We start from the raw sequence: 23,104 nt of genomic DNA on the forward strand, positions 1-23,104 counted from the left end.
CTTTTATCATTTTTCAATAGTGGAGGCAAATTGTGATATTCTTTCATTATCCAATCAAGATGATAAGCTGCTATACGTAGATCTTTTGAGGCATATTGGCTTTGGCTCATGATCAGAAATGGTATTAATCTAGCCGCATTTATAGATAACTGTGTTCCTACCATCATACGGAGTTCCAATGCTAATATAATATACTGTTGATATCTGATACATGAAGTGAAGGGAAAATATACTTATGTGCATCTTCTTTATGTTATTCGTAGCACAAAACTGAAAAATTGTTCGAATTCTACGGTCTTACACGCACTTACTGCAGTTCTATTTGATTTTAGGATAATGAGAAACAATCCTATGCATGCTTTCATATTGGTCGCGAAACACAGCGTTGAGGGTTTTATACTATGAAACTATACTAATCAATGCATCAAATATCTATGGTATATTATATTAGCATTGGAGCTCTGTATGAGAATTTAATGATGTCTGCATTTGCAGGCATTTTATAATTGTCCTTAATGCACAAAGAATATTTGCTACATCGCTTGTGATGTACAGAAGTTCTCCGCACGTATTTGCATATGCTTCATGAAGGTGTAAATGTACAAAATATGTCTGCACATATTTCTTTAGCCTGGGGTCTGTTAAAAGATCTTTTGGAGTTTATCTGTGACAAAAGGTCAGCACATGTCCACAAATCTGCCCCTCTTTGGCCCCAAGTTCTGTCCACAAATCTACGCCTGTTTGGCCCCAAGTTCTGTCCACAAAATATGCCCTGTTTTGGCACTAAAATCAGCCCTCATTTCAACCCTGTTTTACACAGGTTCACCCCTCATTTCAACCCTATTTTACGCACATTGTTAATCACAATTCTGTCCATGAGTCAGCCCCCGCTTTATGCACATTTTCAAACATAAGTTAGCCCTTGAATCTGTCCCAATATTTTGCCCAGTTCAGCCCCTGAATCTGTCCCAACTTTTGGCACAGTTCAGTCCTTGAATCTGTCCCCTGTTTTTTCACAAATTCTGTCACAATTCAGCACCTATTTTGGCATAATTTCAATTCATGATTTTAGCACCTACTGTCTCAGCTATTATAAAATGGGTTGTCAATGTTGCTGTGATATTTCTCAGCCCCTACTCTAGTACTTGAACTTCAAGGAAATGGTAAATTTGGTAAGAGTAGCCACAATCTTACCATGATATTTGTAATCTGTCATTTTACATTTATAGCTTTCAAATCATTCATATGTACAATTCCTTTATCACTTTGGTATTCACATCATCTTACTAGCTTATGATAGTTTTATTATCATCCATGACATGCTATATTGAAAATAACTTTGGGCGAATTCCAAAATTTCTTTTTAGGATTAAAAGAGCTCTTGATAGCAAGCCAAGTTTTATTTCGTGATTCCAATGTGATGAATATGGGTTTGGAAAACTGAGCTATCTTCATAGGAAATTAAAGACTGAATGAATTCAGATAATTTTGTTATGCAAAGTTTTATACCTCTTGGCATAGGAATGTGGGTTGAATTGATTTGTTTGTCCAAGTATCGAATCATCTGTTGATTAATAATACATCAAGGAATTTAACCCTACCTTTTGATGATGCTTATTGCTACCTATTCAGTTACTTATATGGATGCCATCCAATTTTAGTAGTTATTTGATTTACCTTAGTCACTTTTAGTTGGTCTAAAATGAAAAGGGCATAAAGCACTGTATATATTTCTCCTCATATTATTTGTATAATATGACATGATATGTGGTCCATAGATTGGTTTGGACAGTTGCATTATACACATGCCGTTAGTCATCTTTTTGAGCTTTGGAAATATCAAATCAATTTAGGCATTTGCACAATAATCTGTAGAATCATAAGATGCGAGACACTTTATTTGAAATGCCAAAATGAAAGGATATATAATGCTTATGCTTAGCTTGTGGATGAACTAAATGAAAGGAAATATATTTAGTTGTGCTCAGCTTTTAGGTGTTGCATGTCTCTTTTATTAGTACGTTTTCTAAAGTTCTGAAAGATATATAATGCTTATGCTCAGAAGTTATCATTGATATTAATATTGTGAAGTAATAATCGAGATGTTTCATCAAAGTGTTGAGATATATTAAATGATCTTATGCTCGTGTATTTGTTGTCCTCTGTTATATATTCATCGTTTTAGATAAAGAATATTGGCTGTCACATACTTTATTTTTATTGATTTTCTATCAAATAATGGATTTGTTGCAAGGGCGGTGAAGGCGATAGTCCAACCCCATCCTTAGAGGACTTGCTTAGTCTAAATAGCACTCCCCTCTTTTGTTTAGAAGACTTGCCCAGTCTTTTAGATATCTTTTAGATAGAAGATCCTTTCTCATTTAGGAGACCATTGTGGTCGCATTAGGGAGTCATATTAGGAGACATACTTTGTGTGATTAAGGCGATCCTCCCTTGGAGACAAGCCTCATTTAGAGCCTACCCTCAAGGAGGTTACCTTGATTTTCATAGATAGTCCGCCCATAGGAGATGGGTTTTGTCTCATTTATAGAGTTCCCCCTTTTAGAGGCTTGCCTAGCCTCATTTGTGGAACACCCTCGTAAGTAGAAGACTAACTTAGTCCGTTAGTTGCCTAATCCCTTACTTTATCATTGCAAGGGCGATGATAGGGATACTTGGACCCCACCTTTGTGTCTGGGAGGCATGCATTGCTTCATTTATAGAGCCCCTATTTGGAGACAAGCCTTGTCTTATTTAGAGAGTTTTCCTTTTAGGAGGCTTACCCAGCCTCATGTTAGAGTAACCCCTTCTTCTAGAAAGTCTTTGACTCTATTTGCCCTCTTTTTAGTGGTATTATTAGAGAGTCTTTGATTCATTCGTCCTTTTGGTAGCATTACTAGATAGTCTTTGACTTGTTTGTTCATCTCCTTAGTGTTATCAGTTAGGAGTTTCTTCTTAGTGCTATTATCACTCTTCTTTATTAGAGACTAGCACAGTCTTATTAGAGCTTTGCTTGTTTGGGATCTTAGATCATTTCCTTGTCTTTGACACTAGCTTACCCAGTTTAGAGGTTTCCCCTGTTAGCCCTTGGGTTTGGCCCAGGGTTTTGCTTTGTGTATTCCCTAAGGCCTTTGACCAAAAGGGTGAAAAGGTTTAAAATTCAAAAACATTTGAAACTTTAAAAATATCAAAAGCATTTGAAAAGCATTGAAAAGCCTAAGTCATTTTGAAATGCTTTAAGGCTTAGGAGCGTAATAGGAGAGTTCGTTTCGAACTACGTTGGCTTGATCCTCTTCCATGAGGTACGTAGTGCAGCTTGGGATCCATATCCCAAGTACATCCAAACCTTGTAAATAAATCATTCAAACTCTTTTAAAAAAGTACAAAAAATATTTCATAAACCTTTTTTTTGAAAAATCTTCCTCTAGAGTTATGATTTGTCCTAGATAGAGAGTTTTCGACTTAAGGTTTGGTCTTTGTTTTCTTGTGTGCTTGTTTTAGAGTTAAGGGTTTGTCCTAGAGTTATAGGAGTGCCTCCGTCCGGTCAGTTGGCGATCCACATCGCCAACTGATGACTAGAATAGGATGCGTTAGTCTACCATTTTTTTTCCTTAAGAAACACAGCCTAGGTACACATAGGTTGTAGGAACCACTTGCATTAGCTTAGGGCTAACCTGCATTTAGTTAGGGTATATAGGGTGTCCTAAAATCCAAAATCCATTGGAATTTAAATAATCGCACAAGAAGCTTTAATAACTAGTCCGGTCTTTTAGATCGAGTCTAGGATAGAGGTCTAGACGTCTTAGGCATCATAGTTTAGAATAGGTGCGAAGAACTACGTGACTCCGATTCTTGTGGAGGCGGGGATACTGTAAGCCCAATGGTTTTTACCTTGGCATTCCCATCTTGTTTTGATGATTCCAATACACAAGTGATCATTTATCACTAATGTGTTTGTTTGTCTAAGTTGTAGATCTTGATAAAGTAAGATCAAGGATGCTTGGATTGAAGGCCAAGAAGCCCACATTGGACCACTAATTGGAAGGCCAAAGTCATCAAGCAAGAAGTCATGAAGACTTGAAGACATGAAGAAATTAATATTGAAGACCATTTTTTAATGTAATTGATCCAAACCTAGATTAGGTTTTTAGAGGCATAATTAAAGTAATCTCACACACCCTAAATAAACAAGTGATTGTATTTGTGGAGTTCCAACACCTTGGAACCCTCATAGCAATCCCATCTTGGTTGAGAACTGGAAGCCCAAAAACAGAATTGAAAATCTGCTCTGCATAGGCTTCTCGGAACTCCGAGAGTTTTTCTCGGAACTCCGAGAGTTTTTCTCGGAACTCCGAGAATTATTCTCGGAACTCCGAGAAATGGTCCAGTAGACTTTTTCCAATTTCTGTGTGGCTTCTCGGAACTCCGAGATTTTTTCTCGGAACTCCGAGAATTATTCTCGGAACTCCGAGAACACTCCAACGGTCTGAAAAAGAGCCGTTTGGAATTTTGCTGGAATTACCGTAATGCCACTGAACGGTCATATTTTGTTTTTCCTATAAATATGGGTGTTCTAAACATACAAACCATCAATCCTAACACTCTTAAACTTCATTTGAATACCCAAGAGTGAATCAAGCTTCAATTGTGCCTCTCATCACCAACTCTAGGATTTGGATCATAGGCTCTCAATTGTACATCTTTTGTAACCCTTGTGAAGGGATCTTTTAGTTCTTTCTTTCATCTTTCAAGATTTGTATTCGGGCGAGTATTCGGAGAAGCGGAGCCCTTTTTCTCCGTGGTGAGGATTGCCACCAAGGTTAAAGCAATTGTAATTGGCACCGATCTTCGCCAAGGTTAAGAAGATCAAATAGTGAAGCCATCAACGGGTTTGGTTGGTGGAGTGGAGTAGGCCTCGGGTTTGAGGACCGAACCACTTTAAATCTCGGGTGCACTCTTTCTATCTCTTTGCTCTTTCATTTGCATTGCACCATTAGATTTAACTTGTATGCTTAAAATATTGTTTTTGATCTCTTAATCGGTTTAAGTTTTTCAAATTGGTAAATTCTAGTTTTCTTAAACAACCGTATTCTCCCTCCTCATAGTTGCCATTTCTAATTCAACTTGGGACCCCCTATATCGGATTTTCACTTGGTATCAGAGCCTTGGCTCTTAAAAGATTTTAAAATTTTTTGTAAAAGTTATTTCAAAATCTAACTAGGGAAAGATTTTATTTGGCAACTTCAGATTGTGAAATGGCACACCAAATTGGAACCGGACTTCCGGAAGGCCATTCCACAACTAGACCTCCTTTCTTCAATGGGTCAAACTATGGACATTGGAAAACAAGGATGCGCATCTATCTTCTTTCGATAGATGTGGAACTTTGGTACATTGTTGAAAATGGATACAATGTACCTTCCAATCCTTTTGAAGAATGGAATGTGGTAGAGAAAAGGCAAGCTAATTTGAACTACAAAGCAATAAATTCCTTGTTTTGTGCCTTAGCTACCGAGGAGTTTAATAGAGTTGCTCTTTTTGATTCCGCCAAGACTATTTGGGATACCCTTGCAACTACCCATGAGGGAACATCACAAGTCAAGGATTCCAAAATAAACTTGTTAAAGGGCAAGTATGAAATGTTTAGAATGAGTCCAAACGAGAGTATTTCGGAAATGTATACTCGTTTTTCTATTATTTCTAACGAACTAGCTAATCTTGGTAAATCTTATCCTAACGATGAGCTTGTGAGTAAGTTACTTAGGTCTCTTCCTCCCCATTGGGATCCAAAGGTGACCGCGATTCAAGAGTCAAAAAATCTCAAGACTCTAACCATAGAGGAGCTTGTAGGATCTCTCATCACCCATGAGATGCTCCTTACTAGCCGACAAGAGGAAAAGAAGCCAAAGGAGAAGGAGAGGGAATTTAGATCCCTAGCACTCAAGGCTTCCAAGGAAGACTCATCAAGTGAAGCGGATAGTGACGAAGAAGAAGCTTTACGAAGATTCAAGAGCTTGTGGAGAAAGAAGCATAAGAAAGATAAGAAGAAGAAAGAGGAAAGTGATGTTGAAAGAGCCTTAAGATGCTTCAATTGCAAGAAGATTGGACACAAAAGACCGGATTGTCCACTTCTAAAATCAACTTCCTCTAAGTACAAGGGTAAGAAGGATTGGAAGAAGCATAAGGCTCTTGCCGCCGGTTGGGATGCGTTAAGCACATCGGGCAAAAGCTCAAGTGAAGGGGAAGAAAATAAAAAAGATGATCTTTGCTTCATGACAATCACCCATGAAGTTGAGGTAAACTCTAACCCCTCATATTCTTCATCTAGTAGTAAAAGTGATAGCATACCTTATGATGAATTATGTGAAACCTTGCATACCCAAATTTCCAAAAACAAAGTTCTTAAAAAATCCATTTTAAAGTTAGAAAAAGAACTTGAATTTTTGAAAAGTGATTTATCTTCTTCCATATCTCAAGAACAAGTTACACTTGAAAATCATAAACTTGAGATTAATACCCTTAAGGGTAGCTTGGATGAGAAAATTTGCCAACTTTTAAAATTTCAAAATATGGCAAGCTCCTCCAATTCTTATGAAGATGAAAGAAATGAGCTTTTAGTTCAAACATCCCATCTTCATAATGAAAATGAAAGACTTAGATTATGTTTACATGGATTTCTAAATGGAAATAAAATTATTGACATAATCCTAAGTAAAACTAGTCTTAGACCTCAACATGCTTATCATGATAGGACTAGTGTATCTAACCCTCTTGTTAGATGCCATTTTTGTGGAATGAATGGTCATTACCAATTCCAATGTGCATCCAAGAGTAGGGCTAGATGTGGGACCAAGAAATCTTGGGTTCCCAAAACCCCCATATGATGATATTCATATTGAGTAGATTAGGGGTTTTTGAACTTAAAATTGAATATATTTCATTTGTATGTTTTGTTTGATAACCCCTCTTGTATTGTAAAATTATTTTAACTAGGGGGAGTTAAAATTGAATTTTTCTTTGAAAAAGAGGGAGCTTTAAAATTGTAAATTTTAAACCCTTGTTTTTCTTACCCCTTCTTTTTGTTGATGACAAAGGGGGAGAAGAATCTAGAGTAAAGTCTCTAGTGTAAGAAAAATGTGAAAAGAGTATATGCTTTGATTTGTAAATCTCTTGTGCTTGTCATCATCAAAAAGGGGGAGATTGTAAGCCCAATGGTTTTTACCTTGGCATTCCCATCTTGTTTTGATGATTCCAATACACAAGTGATCATTTATCACTAATGTGTTTGTTTGTCTAAGTTGTAGATCTTGATAAAGTAAGATCAAGGATGCTTGGATTGAAGGCCAAGAAGCCCACATTGGACCACTAATTGGAAGGCCAAAGTCATCAAGCAAGAAGTCATGAAGACTTGAAGACATGAAGAAATTAATATTGAAGACCATTTTTTAATGTAATTGATCCAAACCTAGATTAGGTTTTTAGAGGCATAATTAAAGTAATCTCACACACCCTAAATAAACAAGTGATTGTATTTGTGGAGTTCCAACACCTTGGAACCCTCATAGCAATCCCATCTTGGTTGAGAACTGGAAGCCCAAAAACAGAATTGAAAATCTGCTCTGCATAGGCTTCTCGGAACTCCGAGAGTTTTTCTCGGAACTCCGAGAATTCTCGGAACTCCGAGAAATGGTCCAGTAGACTTTTTCCAATTTCTGTGTGGCTTCTCGGAACTCCGAGAATTCTCGGAACTCCGAGAATTATTCTCGGAACTCCGAGAACACTCCAACGGTCTGAAAAAGAGCCGTTTGGAATTTTGCTGGAATTACCGTAATGCCACTGAACGGTCATATTTTGTTTTTCCTATAAATATGGGTGTTCTAAACATACAAACCATCAATCCTAACACTCTTAAACTTCATTTGAATACCCAAGAGTGAATCAAGCTTCAATTGTGCCTCTCATCACCAACTCTAGGATTTGGATCATAGGCTCTCAATTGTACATCTTTTGTAACCCTTGTGAAGGGATCTTTTAGTTCTTTCTTTCATCTTTCAAGATTTGTATTCGGGCGAGTATTCGGAGAAGCGGAGCCCTTTTTCTCTGTGGTGAGGATTGCCACCAAGGTTAAAGCAATTGTAATTGGCACCGATCTTCGCCAAGGTTAAGAAGATCAAATAGTGAAGCCATCAACGGGTTTGGTTGGTGGAGTGGAGTAGGCCTCGGGTTTGAGGACCGAACCACTTTAAATCTCGGGTGCACTCTTTCTATCTCTTTGCTCTTTCATTTGCATTGCACCATTAGATTTAACTTGTATGCTTAAAATATTGTTTTTGATCTCTTAATCGGTTTAAGTTTTTCAAATTGGTAAATTCTAGTTTTCTTAAACAACCGTATTCTCCCTCCTCATAGTTGCCATTTCTAATTCAACTTGGGACCCCCTATATCGGATTTTCAGATACGTAGGCTTCTTTGGATGAACATCAGACCATCCAAGGACTCGGGTTAAATCGTTTAGAGTCCTAGGATTTGTTGTGTTGACTTTGTTGCGTGTTTTGTTGTGTTTTCTTACTTTCATGTTCAAACCTTTTACCTTTAGCTGTACCATGCATGTGTTTGTCCACCAGAACTTAGACACTCATTAGGCATGTCACTCATAAACCTAGTTGTGACTAGGCGACACTTCTTCCATTTATTTGGTGTGTGCTTAGTATTTCATCCCTTGGTCATGCATGATTAGGTAGACGTCTTCCGGGGGATATTTTGTTTCCATTTCACATGATTTTGCCCAAAATTCTTTGGAATTGATGAAAATGGCATAAGAGACCAAGTGCTTGCACTCAGACGATTTGGGGGTGCTCTTCGGACCTTCTCCATTCGTAATCAGGCACGAGCTCATATATATTTCTGGTTATCCATTGCACAGAGGATTTGATTTTGGGGTTCCATGGCCTATCCTGGATGGCGACTTTGAGTTTATTTTAGGTATGTCTTGGTTTCGAGCCTTGGCTCGGGATCAAGACATATCTCTTTCTTTTTATATCACCACTCGTTCTATGCTATGAGGGTGGCATCCGTTTCGAGAGTTCCTTGGTAGAGCTCTCTTTCATATCGATATCTTAGAGGATGTAGGGACTCGTTTCCTCACCATCTCTTAGATCGGGGTCCACAAGTTGTTGTTCTGCCAAAATCTCGACAAACTCGGAGGCATTTTTGGCTATATAACGCCGTTACGCCGCCAATTTCTCCACAGCCTTTTGAGGCTCCCCTTTCAACACAAGCGTAGTTAGGCTGCCCAACTCTCTCCAGTTGTAAGTTAAAAACCCTAAAAAATATAATTCCTTCACTTTTCAGTTGTGTATTTACAAAACAGGTAGGGTGGGTTTCATCATCCGTGATGTCAAGCCCCTCCACCTGCCGTTTTACTACTTTCTTCTATTTACAGCTTTCATTTATGAAACTGTTAGGGTGGGTTTCATCGTCTAGATGTCAAGCCCCTCTACCTACCTTTTACTAATTCTAGCACTTTACTGCTTTCATTTACGAAACTGTTAGGGTGGGTTTCATCGTCCAGATGTCAAGCCCCTCTACCTGCCTTTTACTAATTCTATCGCTTTATTGCTTTTTGTACTTTTACATCTCAAAGTAAGGTACGAGTTTGAGGTGTCAAAGAGACTTGTTCCACTACGGCCAAGAGCTTGAGACATTATTCCCTCCGACTTGCTTTTACTTTCTACAATTTACAGCTTTCTGCACAGTTAGGTGCGAGGTGGTGACATCATAAGATCTCGGGCGCACAAATTACCCCCTGAACTTATGATATAAACTCCTCTGCCTTACTTTTACTTTCTGTACTATCATTTTCCGTTTGATTTACGGAGAGGGGGACTACTTGGGATCAGTTGCAGAGTTCCCTTAGAGCCTGTGACATATGGTCTCAAACAGGATCGAACCGAACCGAACCTTTGTTTCGATTTTTCCTTTACTCTCTGTACAATCATTTTTTGTTTGATTTATGTTAACCCACGTTGTGAGTAAGTTGCGATGTTTGGGTCTTCCGTAAGCAACTTACAATATCAATTAGGTTAACTATTAGTTATTTTTTATTTCTTTCATAAATACATTTCATTTACATTCGGAATTAAGCATAATCTAACAAGGGAAACAAAATCAAATCGTTTTATTTTAAATCTTTTCAAAATGCCAATTTAAGTTAAGAGACCAGATTAATCCGGGCAAGAAGGGTGCTTAACACCTTCCCCAATTGTAACCACAACCTTACCCGGATATCTGTAAGGACCACGCCTTAAGCAAACAGAGTAAAATATAAGGTTCTAGGCCCAGAGCAAAGGAACCCCTGATTTCTATTCTTCCAAATAAAATTTGAGTCGAGTCCTTGGAATAATAGACACGGGTCCTAAGCCCTAGCCTAGGTGGCGACTCTGAGTTTCTCAAACTTGCGAACTTAGGACTACGGTCCCGAGTTCGTAAGTAGCGCATATCAAATAACACCCCCCTCTTTGAAAACCCGATTGTGGAGATCCCCTGTCGTCCTGCGCAACACAATTGTGATATTCTAGGTTTAAGGGGATGTTGTTATCCAAGGATGTTTAAGTGTCTTTCATTAGTGAGTGACACCTTGGAATAATGAACCCACAAATGTTCACTTGTGAATTTCTTATGATTTTAACCATAGTTTAGAAATTCATCAAGGTTTACGTTTTAGACCCATTTTTGTTTGTCTAGAATTTCTTATTTAGCTCCAAAATCATTTTGTTCTTTTTAAATATTTACAACGACATATTAGGAGCTTAATTTCCAATTTTCACATTTTTGTTCCAGTTTTGCTAAACATAATGTAATAGACTAGGTGAACACTTTAGGATCTAGCAAGCATTAAATTTGACCTACTTGGATTCAAGTTTCAAAGATATCTATGTTTAGAAACCTATTTTGAACCAACTAGGCTAATTCTATGGGTCAATAAGGGTACTAAGTGCATGAATAAGTTTCAACTAAAATGCCAAATACTTAAACCAACGAACATGATCATACCATTAAAAGAAAATGTAATTTGCTATGCACAATGACATGAGTTTATAAGATTAATCAAATAAGATGAGTCATGTCACAAATGGTATGAACACTACTTTATAGATACATAAGGATCAAGCAAGATTGGAATATTTGTATCTATAACTCATTTTGAAATGATTTAAACATTGAAGTATAAACAACTAAATGCAAGGAGTTCAATCTATCTTAGGAATATAGCATCTAGTATGCAAGATTATGAGAAGTTTAAACAATTAAGAACAAAGTGACTAGATACAAGATTTTTTGCCACAATCAAGTGAAAGTTATCTAGTAGCATATAAATGATATAACAATGAAATACAACCCCTAAATCTAATGTAGATTATATATGAATCAAATAGGGGTCTTTTGAACCCAAACCAAGTTGGTTCCAAAGGAGGTATTCAAGTGTGTTCCACAATTCTTTTGCATTTTTACATGAAGATACATTATCATATATGTTTGGATCTAATGCACAACATAATGTAATCATAGCTTTACAATGCAAGGTGAAGTTTTTTATTTCCTTTTCATTTGGCTTTTTAGTGTCAGAAAAAGTATATTCCTTTTCTATTGTTTGCCAAACACCAAAATCTAAACTCTTAAGGTATGTCATCATACGGATCGACCAAGATCCACAATCCGAACCATCAAATACGGATAGTCTAGATGCCATTGGTTGCGTTAGATCTTTTAATCTTGGAGGTTTCCAAATGAAAGATTACGTAAGAGCCTTAGCTCTGATACCAATTGAAATCCCAATAGGCAACCCAAGAGGGTGGATGAATTGGGTAGTTAAAATTTTTAATCAAATTTAATTAGGATTTTGAAAACATTACAAGTTTAAATATAACCCTTGTTCAATTAAGCAAAATCATAAATAAAGATTAGATGTTACCAAACACCCAAAAGAGACAAAAAGGAGAGCAAGGAGACCAGACAAAGATTTATAGTGGTTCGGTCACAAAACGACCTACTCCACTACCCAAGTACTTGGTCTTTCTGGATGGCTCCCAAATTTTCGAGTTCCCTGGAGTTCCAGCATCCATCCCACTGTCACCTAGGAGACCCCGGTCGACCAGCCCTGTTTTAAAAACTTATTTTTACAAGTTTGAATCTGTAGACACCCCACTTTGTTAAGGTAGTATTAGCCATAGGTGACGCGAGGAAGAACCTTATGACGAGTTCCAGAGCACCTGTTGTGTTTCTCTCAATCTCTCTTTAAGGCAACAAACTATTTCTGAAAACCATTTCACCACCATCAGAAAGCCTGTTTCCACACACCAACCGCCTTTTTCAGCAAACCAAAAGCCTGTCTACACAGCACTCACCTTTTACGGCATCCACCAGTAAGCCCGTGTGCACACTGCATTCCTAATCAGTAGGTTAACTTTGGATCCGAAACTCTCTTTTTGTGCCAAAAGGACACCCTATCTCTCAAAATCACTTTATTTCTGATTTATTTGAAAGCCTTGAACACAAAGAATCCAACGGACCGACCGCATGCGAATCGGAGTCCAATCAGAAGAGATATGGACGACCGAATGCATTGATAAGGGACAAAACCACAGCCACCCGAAAGTCCGTTTTAGAGTGGCAAAAGCCTTTTTCATTGAACCAGAAGCCTGTCTACATAGCGCCCGTCATTTACGACATAAACCGGTAAGCCCGTTTGCACATGGCATTCCCAATCGGCAGGTTAAATTTGGGTACAAAACCTTCTTTTGGCATCCAAAGGACAGCCAGTCTCCTGAAAGCACCCGATTTCTGGCTCATTGGAAAGCCCTGAACATAAGAAATCCAACGAACCTGATCGCATGCGACTCGGAGCCCAATCGAAAGAGATATGGACGATCGAACATATCGATAAGAGACGAAAAACACTACAAAACAAAACAGAGAAGAGATGAACTATCGCGAGAACTGGGGATGACATCATCCACCTTTATGGGGATGATGTCATCCACAATTTCGACCTAGACGAATTCAATTTCCTCCTAGACGAAATCTGGTTCGAACCAATAATTTTTTACCATAGGGTAGGGGGCGTAAAGGTTTTTAACACTTCCCTCTCTCTCTCCCACTTGGTGTATATACCTTTTCCCGGTGTATTTCCCCCCTTTTTTTCTAAACTATGAACCCCTACAGAAAATCAGACAGAAACCCTAGTTAGCTTGCTTTAGAAGAGAGAAAGTAGAGAAACACTAGATAGCTCTTTTCGGACGTCGGCACTCCGCCGAATTTCTGGAGGTTTAGAGCGTGTTTTCTTTTTTACGCTGTTGTTCTGCCGAATTTAGCAGAACTACGAGCTACTTTTTCGTAGTAGAGTTGTTGTTCTGCCAAAATCTGGACAAACGTGGAGGCATTTTCGACTATATAATGTCGTTACGCCGCCAATTTCTCCATAGCCTTTTGAGGCTCCCCTTTCAACACAAGCACAGTTAGGCTGCCCAACTCTCTCCAGCGGTAAGTTAAAAGCCCTGAAAAATCCTAAGTGATTTAATCAATTTAATTTAAAGTTTGAAAATTAAGAAATAAACAAAATAAAACCCTAAAAATCCTACTGAAGTGTGTAGGACCGACTCGTGCATGAAATGCCATCCAAACATTCACGCTGCATACGTACCCAAGCTTCACTGGGATCAGAGTGGACGTAGTTCGGTGGCCTAAAGTAAGCTATATGCCTAAGACATCTAGGACACCGATCTAGACTTGATAGATTGTTTCAACCGTTTTAGAGAAATTATTTAATTCAAGTTGGGTAGATTTGATTATCCTATGACTCCATCTAAGATGCTATATGGTCTTATCTAAGTGCAAAACATTCCCTGAACTAATGCAAGTGGGTCTTACTTCCTAGGTTAACTAGGCTTGTGCTATAGGGAAAGGGTTAACTAATGAAACCAGTCTAAGACTCAGTTGCTATCAATAGCAACTGGCCGTGATGAGGCTAGACTCCTAACTCTAGGACACCCTAAAACCTAGAACATAACACGACGTAAGTGTTCCTAATCAGCTCTAAGGATTCCTACGAGGTGATACCGCAATCCAACGGTTCCAAAAACAGCTTGAATACGGATTAATTCAACTCAATTCATTAAGTTGCTGATTTTTCAGTTCTTTAATGGTTCCTAATACCTAGTGTAGACACCCCCATTTTTGCTCCGCTTTAATCAACAAAGAAGTTAGTGTTTTACCGGTTTTTCAGCATTTTACATTTTCGTGTCCGTCTCTTACCTTTTCTCAATCTTTCCGGTCATTTCCGCAATGTTCTGCATCTTTCTTTTCGCCAAATATTGAGAAGGGTTATTCAGAAAAATCAGAGAAAGGGAGAGTTTGGACCGATTCGGTGGGTCCGCATTGAGCATTTTTTGTTTAGACTTGGGTCAAACAATGAAACCATACATTTTTCCATGGAAAATGCATTTCAGCTTTGTTTAGAATTAACATTGAAACATTAATTTCTATGAGAAGGTGCCCATGTGTTTTAAGCCATGGGATGGAGCCCACCATGTGCTCCACATGGTGTGGGCCCATCACCATATTTGTGAAGCATTTGGATAAATTGTAATGGACCACCATGATAAAAAAGTTTAAAGATAGGGCCATTATCATTTGCGGGGCCACTATCATTAATTTTTATGGATGGTGCCACTATCATTTTGAACTTCATAATCTGATGTGTGGGACCTACAATTTACATATCAAGCTATGGTTAGGTGAGACCTATTATTTTATACTTTGAATATGATTAGAATTCAATGGTCTGATCTGCGAGGCACACCATACCCTCAATTACATGCATGATAGGGATGATCACACGGTTTGTAATTCCACCACTTAATAATTAAATTCGGCAATGTTTGGGGGTTCCCTATGTCATTATTTTGAAAAGGAAATGTTTTAAGAAAGGCATGGTGTAAAGTTACTCTTGGTCATTGAATATTCTCTTCATGAGTGATGGTTTTTTTTAGCAAGGGAGAAAAACGTGAAGAAAAGAAAAAATTTTAAGAGAAAACTTTCTCAAATAAGAGTGAGAGGATCCTTCTTTAGTGATCTCTCTCCATCGATAGGGAGGGGGGGTATTAAAAACAGCAACTTCCCATCTGTTGGGGAGGGTTTTTTTTCTTTTTCTTCTTCTTTCTTTCTCCCTCTGTCTCGGGTTTTTTGGAGGGTATTCTGTCACTCTGTTCTGGGGACGCACGGGTTGGATCACGCAGAGCTTCGTTCTCCCCTCTTAGCTCTTGTTCTCTTAAAGGGAGGAACAGCAGCTCTCGTGGCCGGGGGAAGATCGCTCTCACCTCTACATTCTCTGAGCCTCTCATCTCTCCACAGCAGCTCCACGGTCCCTCCAATCCTCTCTAAATCTTCTCACTCGAACTCTGTTTGTTTTTCACGCACCTTCTCCTCCCTCTGTGTTTTCCTCTCCCCGTCTCTCACTCGGTTTTCCCTCACCATTCCTCTCACTCTGTTGATCCCACCCTCTACATCTCCCTCAACTCCTCACCACCCTCTTCAACCTCTCAACAGGAGCTCGACAGAAGAAAAAAAAAAAAGAGAAGAAAAAAAGCTAAAAACAGAGTCTCGGTTTTTCTTCAAAAAAACCGAGACATATTTCTCTCTCTCCCTCATCTCTCACTCTCATCTCTCACATATCTCTCTCAACAGCCCAATCTCACCCTCTAACCCTCTTCAGCCCAACCACACACATAAAAAAAAAAAAAAAAAAGAACGTGAAAGACACAAAAAACAGAGTATCCCTTATACTCTCTCTCTCTCTCTCTCTCTCTCTCTCTCTCTCTCTCTCTCTCTCTATCTCTCAAAGCTCCCTCTTCCCACCCTTTCAACATCTTCTATCTCTCCCTCGCTCAGCCGCTCGCTCCCTCTCCTCTCCTCAAAACAGCAGCGAAGGTCCCCCTAAAGATAGCAGCTTTTCATCTCTCTATCTCTCTCATCTCTCAAGCTCTATCTCACACTCTCTGCCACTCTCACTCTCTCTCTATTTCTCACTCAATCACTCTCACTCTCTCACTCCCCCTCCATATCTCTCTCTCCCCATCCACTGTGAGAAAACAGAGGAAAAAAAAAAAAAAAAAAGAAAAAGAGAAGAAGGAAACGGGGCGGATCGAGCAGCGGTGCGATTTTTCGAATTTTTCGGCATTTGGATGCGGCGAGGAACTCTATCACAGGTTGGTACCCCATTCTCGAATTTTTCCCGAATCATTCGGCATTTTTTATGAATTTTGCATGGTTTTTAGTATTTAATTAAATTTAATTCAATATTAAATGTGTGAACTAAAAATCATGATCTGCATGAGGGTTTCAAATCCATTTCGTCCCAAAATTTAATACGATGTTCTACTTGAATAGAGTAAAATAACTATCGGATCGGATCCGACATTGAATCAACGGCTTTTTAGAATTTGAGTGAAGAGTAGAATTTTATTTAAAATATGAGTCGAGTAATTACGAAATTCAAAAAAATAGCCATCTCAGGATGATCTATTTTTTGGAATTTTAAATTTTTTTTTGTGTTCATCACATCAGAACAAGGTTGGAGGACGTTTTCCGGAATCGTAATTTTCTCGAAAATCGTGTTTTAAAAATAGAAAACTCTTCAAAAATATCTTTTCAACGAAGAAAAATAATATATATACTAAGCGAATTCCAAAATTAATGAAATTTCATGGAAACATAACATGGTACTGGTATATTCTACCATGAATTTTTAAGAATTTTTAAAATCTGTTTGGTATATTATTTTATGCTTTCTTTGAAAATTATTAAATTTTGGGACAATTTGTACAGACATCAGATCACAGATAAAATTTCTAAATTTTTTACAGTACTCTTATATTACATATTTCTAGTTGTTGTAAAATTTTCAAGTGATTTAGATCTTGTTTCATATGGGATGTAGTGTTAATTCATAATCTAGGCTGAAAATTGAAAAATCCGAAATTGATAGTAAATAGTTTGTAAAATTCATGAAAATCTCACAGCATGCTAATTTTATTTATATCTTACTACTGTAGAAATTGCATTGAATTTAGATTTCTATTTCTACTAGTTTCTGTGTTATTTGTGCAATCTGGTCACTTAATTGTTAAATCAAAATTAAATATGAGCTTAATGTAAAAATCTGCAAAACTCTTCCAATAAGATACATGTATTCCCATCTTGCTTCTGTAGAAGTTTCAATTCATTTCGAATTCGTTTGCAACAATTTCACTTGTAAAATCACTCTTATGGTATAAAACTGATAAAATTCATTGGAAATTCAAAATTAATTAAAAATCTTCACAAAGCTCCTAAGGAACCTTAAATCTCTGTCACATTTTAAATCCTTAATCCATCAAAACAGAAATTTTAGGATTTTTAGATTTCCCTGGAAAAATGGCTAGCGCATCTATAATCGTATCCCTATCGTACTCGATCTTTGACAATTTGAATATTTAAGCTATAGCACGTTGTTGGCTCTGAGGTTACTGTCCACGGAAATCCTGAGATATGCTAGGCAATAAGGTGCTATAACCTAAGTATTAAATTGCACAAGAAAAGAGCGCACGATTCCCTTCCTTGGATGCTATCCTGGGCCGAAATTGGTGAACCCTAGAACCATTGGTAATCCTTGAATGTCCAGAAACCGAAAATCCTTGAAATCTGAAATTAATTAACTTCAAGAACTGAAATCGATTCATCTCGTGTCTCTCGGAACCATTGGATTATGGTTTCCGTCGTAAGAACCATTAGAGCCCAATTTAAGAACACTGGTGTCGTGTTGTGTCGTGTCCTAAGTTTTAGGGAGTCTTAGGTTTTAGGGAGTCCTAGAGTTAGGAGTCCAGCCTCATCACGGACGCTTGCTATGGATAGCGACTGTGCCATAAATCTAGTTACACTAGTCACCTAATCTTTCCCTAGGACAACCCTAGTAAACTAGGATGTAGGCTAACCTGCATTAGTCTAAGGAACAACTTGCATTTAGATAAGAATCATATAGCATCTTAGATGAAATCCTAGGATAATAAAATCCTCAACTTGAATTAAATAACTTCTCTTAAAACTGTTGAAACAGTCAATCCCGTCTAGGTTGGTGTCTTAGTTGAGTTAGGCATAAGTAGCTTAGCTTAGGTGCACCGAACTACGTCGATTCTGATCCCAGTGAGGCTTGGGTACGTAGGCAGCTTGGATGTCTGATGGCATACCAACCGCGAGTCGGCTCCACAACAAATTGTGGGATTTTGTATATTACTTTTCTTGTAAATGCTTAATTAAATCACTTAGGATTTTTCCATGAAATTAGAATCTTAGGAGAACTTGCACTTAGATTGAATCCAGACAAATTAAGAAATCAAGATACACATTTAGGATCTACAATGAAATTAGATCATAGGATGCATGTCCCTTAGTTCGCACACTAGCAGAGAGTTGAATGAGGCATTTAAAATAAATTTAAAAGAGTTAGCTTTTGGAATCGAAGACCGATTATCGGGCGGGAGTGGTGTATGTGGTGGATAAATCCCCATACCTTCCATTCTTGTAACCAGGTAGCGAGTCTAGATTTCTGATTAATTATGGGTCCTAGATCCCACATCTAGGTGGCGACTCTGTCAGTCTCTTTTGTGTGGAATTCGGATTGCTTTAGTGATCCCAAGTTCACATAAAAGATGAATTAAAATCAATGCTAAAAGGCACACGCCAATTCGCGTGGGTACGAGAGACTAAGAGAAGGCGTGGCGGCTCGCGCCCCACCCCTCTCGCGGGATCGGGTCCCACAGTTTGGCGACTCTGCTGGGGACCACCTAACTTCATTATAATTCCAAAGGATAATTCATTTGAATTTAATTTAACTGGCTCATAAAAACTCTATACTTGTTAGATTAGTTTGTCTTGTTTTATTTTCTCATCACATTTTACTCGAACTTAATTTAACAAAACCTGAAGGCATCATAGATTGCGCGAACTTATTGCACACACTTTCATCACTTGCATCTACACCCTTGCATCTCACATGCACACACATCCTATTTTAGGAACCTGGAGTGTTATCTAGCATGGTTGACTGGGATTTTATCACCTGGTGCCTCTGTGCTAGAGAAGCATTCCACCCTTAGCTTAGTACCTTTATGGTACGTAAACGGATCTCTTGTTCACGTAGTGATACGCCGGACAATGGTACAGTATATCGAACATGGATTCGCACTAAGGGAACTCTTGGCCTTACCCCTAGATTAACCCACACATGCATGTAGAATACGAACACATGTGCGTCACGTGTGTGAGCCTAGTTTAGGATATCCTATCCATTGGTGTCTAGATTAGGCCGTGGTCCATCTTCCAATGGTCACGATCGGTCCTTAGATACACGAACAAAGTCATGAGTCGAGATCCTGTCTCCACTCTGCTAGATTAGGATTAGGGTTTGATGCCTTCAGGTAACACTGTTAAAATGTGCGAAGATTAAAAACTTTCCCTTTGGGGTTAGGATATAAATCCCATCATTTCCAAAGATCTCATAGGATTAGTCATTCATGATCTATCCGTTGAAAGCAATCCTATGCTATCTCATCCCATCTCTTGATCGTACGATTTTCAATCTTCTATCATGTGATTCGATCATGTATCCATACTTTCTTTGAACTGGCAGGAACTTATCCCAATTTCGTGTTCATGTAATCCTGATCATTCTTTATCCCTTCTCTTAGCTTGCAGGCACCATGTCTACTCGTGCAATTCTTGATTGGATCTGTGGTACATTAAGAGAATCCCATATCTATGCCATAAGTGAGCAAGAGAAAAATCTCTTCGGCTATGTGGCGACCATTAAGCTCGATTGGGGATTACTTTATGCCGCATCTGAATGTTGGGATGATCCCGATCATCATGTCTTCCGTTTTGGCAACCAAGAAATGTGTCCCACCTTTGAAGAATGGTGTGCCTTATTGGAATATCCTGTGGATGGCCCTCTAGTAAAGCCATCCTGTGTTCCAGATTATCGTCCTTTGTTCCTTCGCTTAATGAATAATCCAGATGAATCCATGAACTCTTTCATGAAAGGCCAAGAAGTGTCCATGCAACATCTGATTGACATTTACCCTCCTATTGGACACATTGGTGCTGTTGATATTCAAAAAGCTCGACGACGCGCTTTGAGATTCTGCTCCTTTGCTAGGTTCCTCACTGTCCAGCCTTCTCGCTTTGCGTCAGCTGTTCTTCTGGACCTCGTTGATCAAATGGATCGTGGCGCCAATCCAATTCCTACTATGCTTGCAGAAACGTTCAATGGATTGGATGATATGGCTCGTCTTCGTGCCAGCTCAGGTCCAGGCTCTTATGTTCGCTCCTTCGTTGGTTTCTCAGGATGTCCTGCTTTACTTCAGGTGTGGTTATGCCACAAGCTAAAATTAGCAGCTCCTGTGCATTTCGATCATACGTTATACACCTTCAGTGAATGGCGTCATGATGTTTCCCTTGATCATAAAAGTGATTGGGTTGAATGGTTAAATTCTCGCCGACAAGATCAGATTTATTGGCAAATTCCTGGAATCCAAGAAGCTGTCTTCAACACCGGAGAAGCTAACTACGTTCGCCTTCTTGGTCTCAAAAGGACTTCCTTTTATGTTCCTGCCAGGATCCTGCTTTAGTATGGAAGGGAGCAATCTATTGTGCCTCCCCTTCGTCATTTTTATCCGCCTGAGGATCTCAAGCCCAAGATTGTCAAAGCCGTTTCATCTGCTTGGGATGTCAAAATCATCAAACCCTTAAAAGAGTCAGTTAAAGAAGATTGTCGTCCGAAGAAGAAGTCTAAAAAGAATGCTTAGTTCCATGTTTAATTTTATCCGTTTATCTTTGAAAGAATGAACCCTGTACTCAAGCTTTAATGATTGATCAATAAAGTTCATCTTTCTCTCTCATTATCTTGGTCTATGTGTGCATCATTGTCTACTTCTTTCTGAGTTTAAAATATGTCTTTCAAATATTTCAGGGCAGTAAACACCATAGCTAACCCCACTACTCCTTGGGTTCGGATCTCTTCACGATTGGAGAGGAATTCTGTATCCCCGCCACCTTCTCTGAGAACCCCAGCATCTCCTTCTTTCTCATCCTCATCCTCGCCAATGGCAGACAACCAAGTCGGTCTTCCACCCGCTGCTATTACCGATACCCTCACCTTGATTCTCCAGCAACTTCAAGAGCTCAAAGAAGAGAACCGAGTTATCAAGGCTCAGCTTTCTGAGAAGTTGGGGCCGTCGTTGTCCAAAGATAAAGGGCCTATGCACCATGCAGCTACTTCAGCCGCACCTGCCCAACCAGCATTCATCACTATCCCTGATAAAACCGTAGAAGATCTGGAAAAAGAGAAGTATAGCGAGGATCGCAGTAAGCCTTCTCAGTCCATGATAGACAAGGCAGTTATGGAAAAACTAGAAACTCTTACCAGGAAGGTTCAGGACATCCAGTTTCAGGACCAGGGCGGCTTCAATCCCAATGACCTCACACTGTTTCCCGAAATCTGTCTCCCTGCTAATTTTCAAATGCCAGATTTTGACAAATATGATGGTGTGGGTTGTCCAATCACACATTTGCAAATGTTCACCATCATGTGTCAGCCTGAAGGCTTATCTCCTGAGCAAATGGCTCAATTGTTCCCAGTTTCCCTAACCAAGGTTGCTAGGAGATGGTTCATGGTCTTGGACAAAACTCGTTACAGGACATGGAAGGATATCGGCAAGCAATTCATCAGGCAGTTCAAATATGATGATAGGACAGAAATCACCAGAAAGGATTTAGAGAGAACAAAGCAAGACTCGAGGGAATCCTTTCTGATTTTTGTGAAAAGATGGAGGAGAATAGCAGCTCAGATGATGGAGCGCCCGTCTGAGGAGGAGCAGGTTCAAATAATCATGAAAAATATTTCCTCCCAACTCCAGTATCACATGTCATTGCAATACTATCCAGACTTCAAACACTTCATTGTGGCTGGCACCCAGATAGAGGAGGCTATGGCTCAAGGTGTATTTAACCGTAGCAACCCAAACCCCAGAGACTTCAAAAAGTCCCCTCCAGCCCAAGTCAGTAGCATCTCTCGTTCCAATACTCAGTCCTCCAAATCCCAAGAACCTCTAGTGATGGACTATGCTCAACCCGCGACCGCACCTCGGCAACAAACCCGGGTAGAATTTACCCCTCTTCCCATTCCATCTTCGGAGGTGCTTAAGCAGTGTCTAGCTTCAGGTCGCATAACCCTACCTGCCATCCGGCCTCCACCCAATCCTCTACCTGCAAATTGGCGAGCTGACCTACACTGTGAGTACCACAGAGGTCCTGGTCATCTTACTGACAACTGCATTGCCTTGAAATATAGAATCCAGAAACTCATTGATGAGAAAGTCATTGCCTTCCAGCCAAGACCCAATGTCACCCAAAACCCGCTACCTGGTCATGCAAATCCTCCTGCTGCCGTTAATGCCATAATCATAGGAGATCCTGAGTTTGACCCTCTCACTCTCATATGTGCTTTAGAACCCGTTTCTGAACCCCAAATCATCTTCTGTGATGAATCATACCCAAGAGAGTCAGTACCTCCCTTGGTAATCACCTATGAGCCACAAGTCCCTCAAATTATCACTTATGATGAGCCTGAATTGGATGAAGTCAGACATGTGACAAGGGGCGGAAGAATTTTCAAACCTACTGAATTGAGAGTCGAAAATCCAGGGACATTGGCTCGAGGAGAAGAGCCGCAATATGTGAAAGATCCAGATGATGAAGTTGTGCAGCAGTTGAAGAAAACTCAGGCTGTTATATCTGTATGGGGATTATTGATAGCATCAAAGAAACACAGAGAGGCTGTGTTGAAAGAGTTGAATACCACACAGGTATCCTCAGAGATATCTCCGGAGCAACTGGCTGAAGTTGTTGCTCTAACCCAGGCCACCAGGGCCATTAGTTTCTCAGATCAGGAGCTGCCTCCTCAAGGTCGAAATCATGCTAGAGCTCTTCATGTCACTACTGTCTGTGGAGGCAAGAA

This window comes from Tasmannia lanceolata, unplaced genomic scaffold (assembly GCF_043159265.1).
Source record: "Tasmannia lanceolata isolate RefF3 unplaced genomic scaffold, GAP_Taslan_0.1 ptg000015l, whole genome shotgun sequence".
Taxonomy (NCBI): Eukaryota; Viridiplantae; Streptophyta; class Magnoliopsida; order Canellales; family Winteraceae; genus Tasmannia; species Tasmannia lanceolata.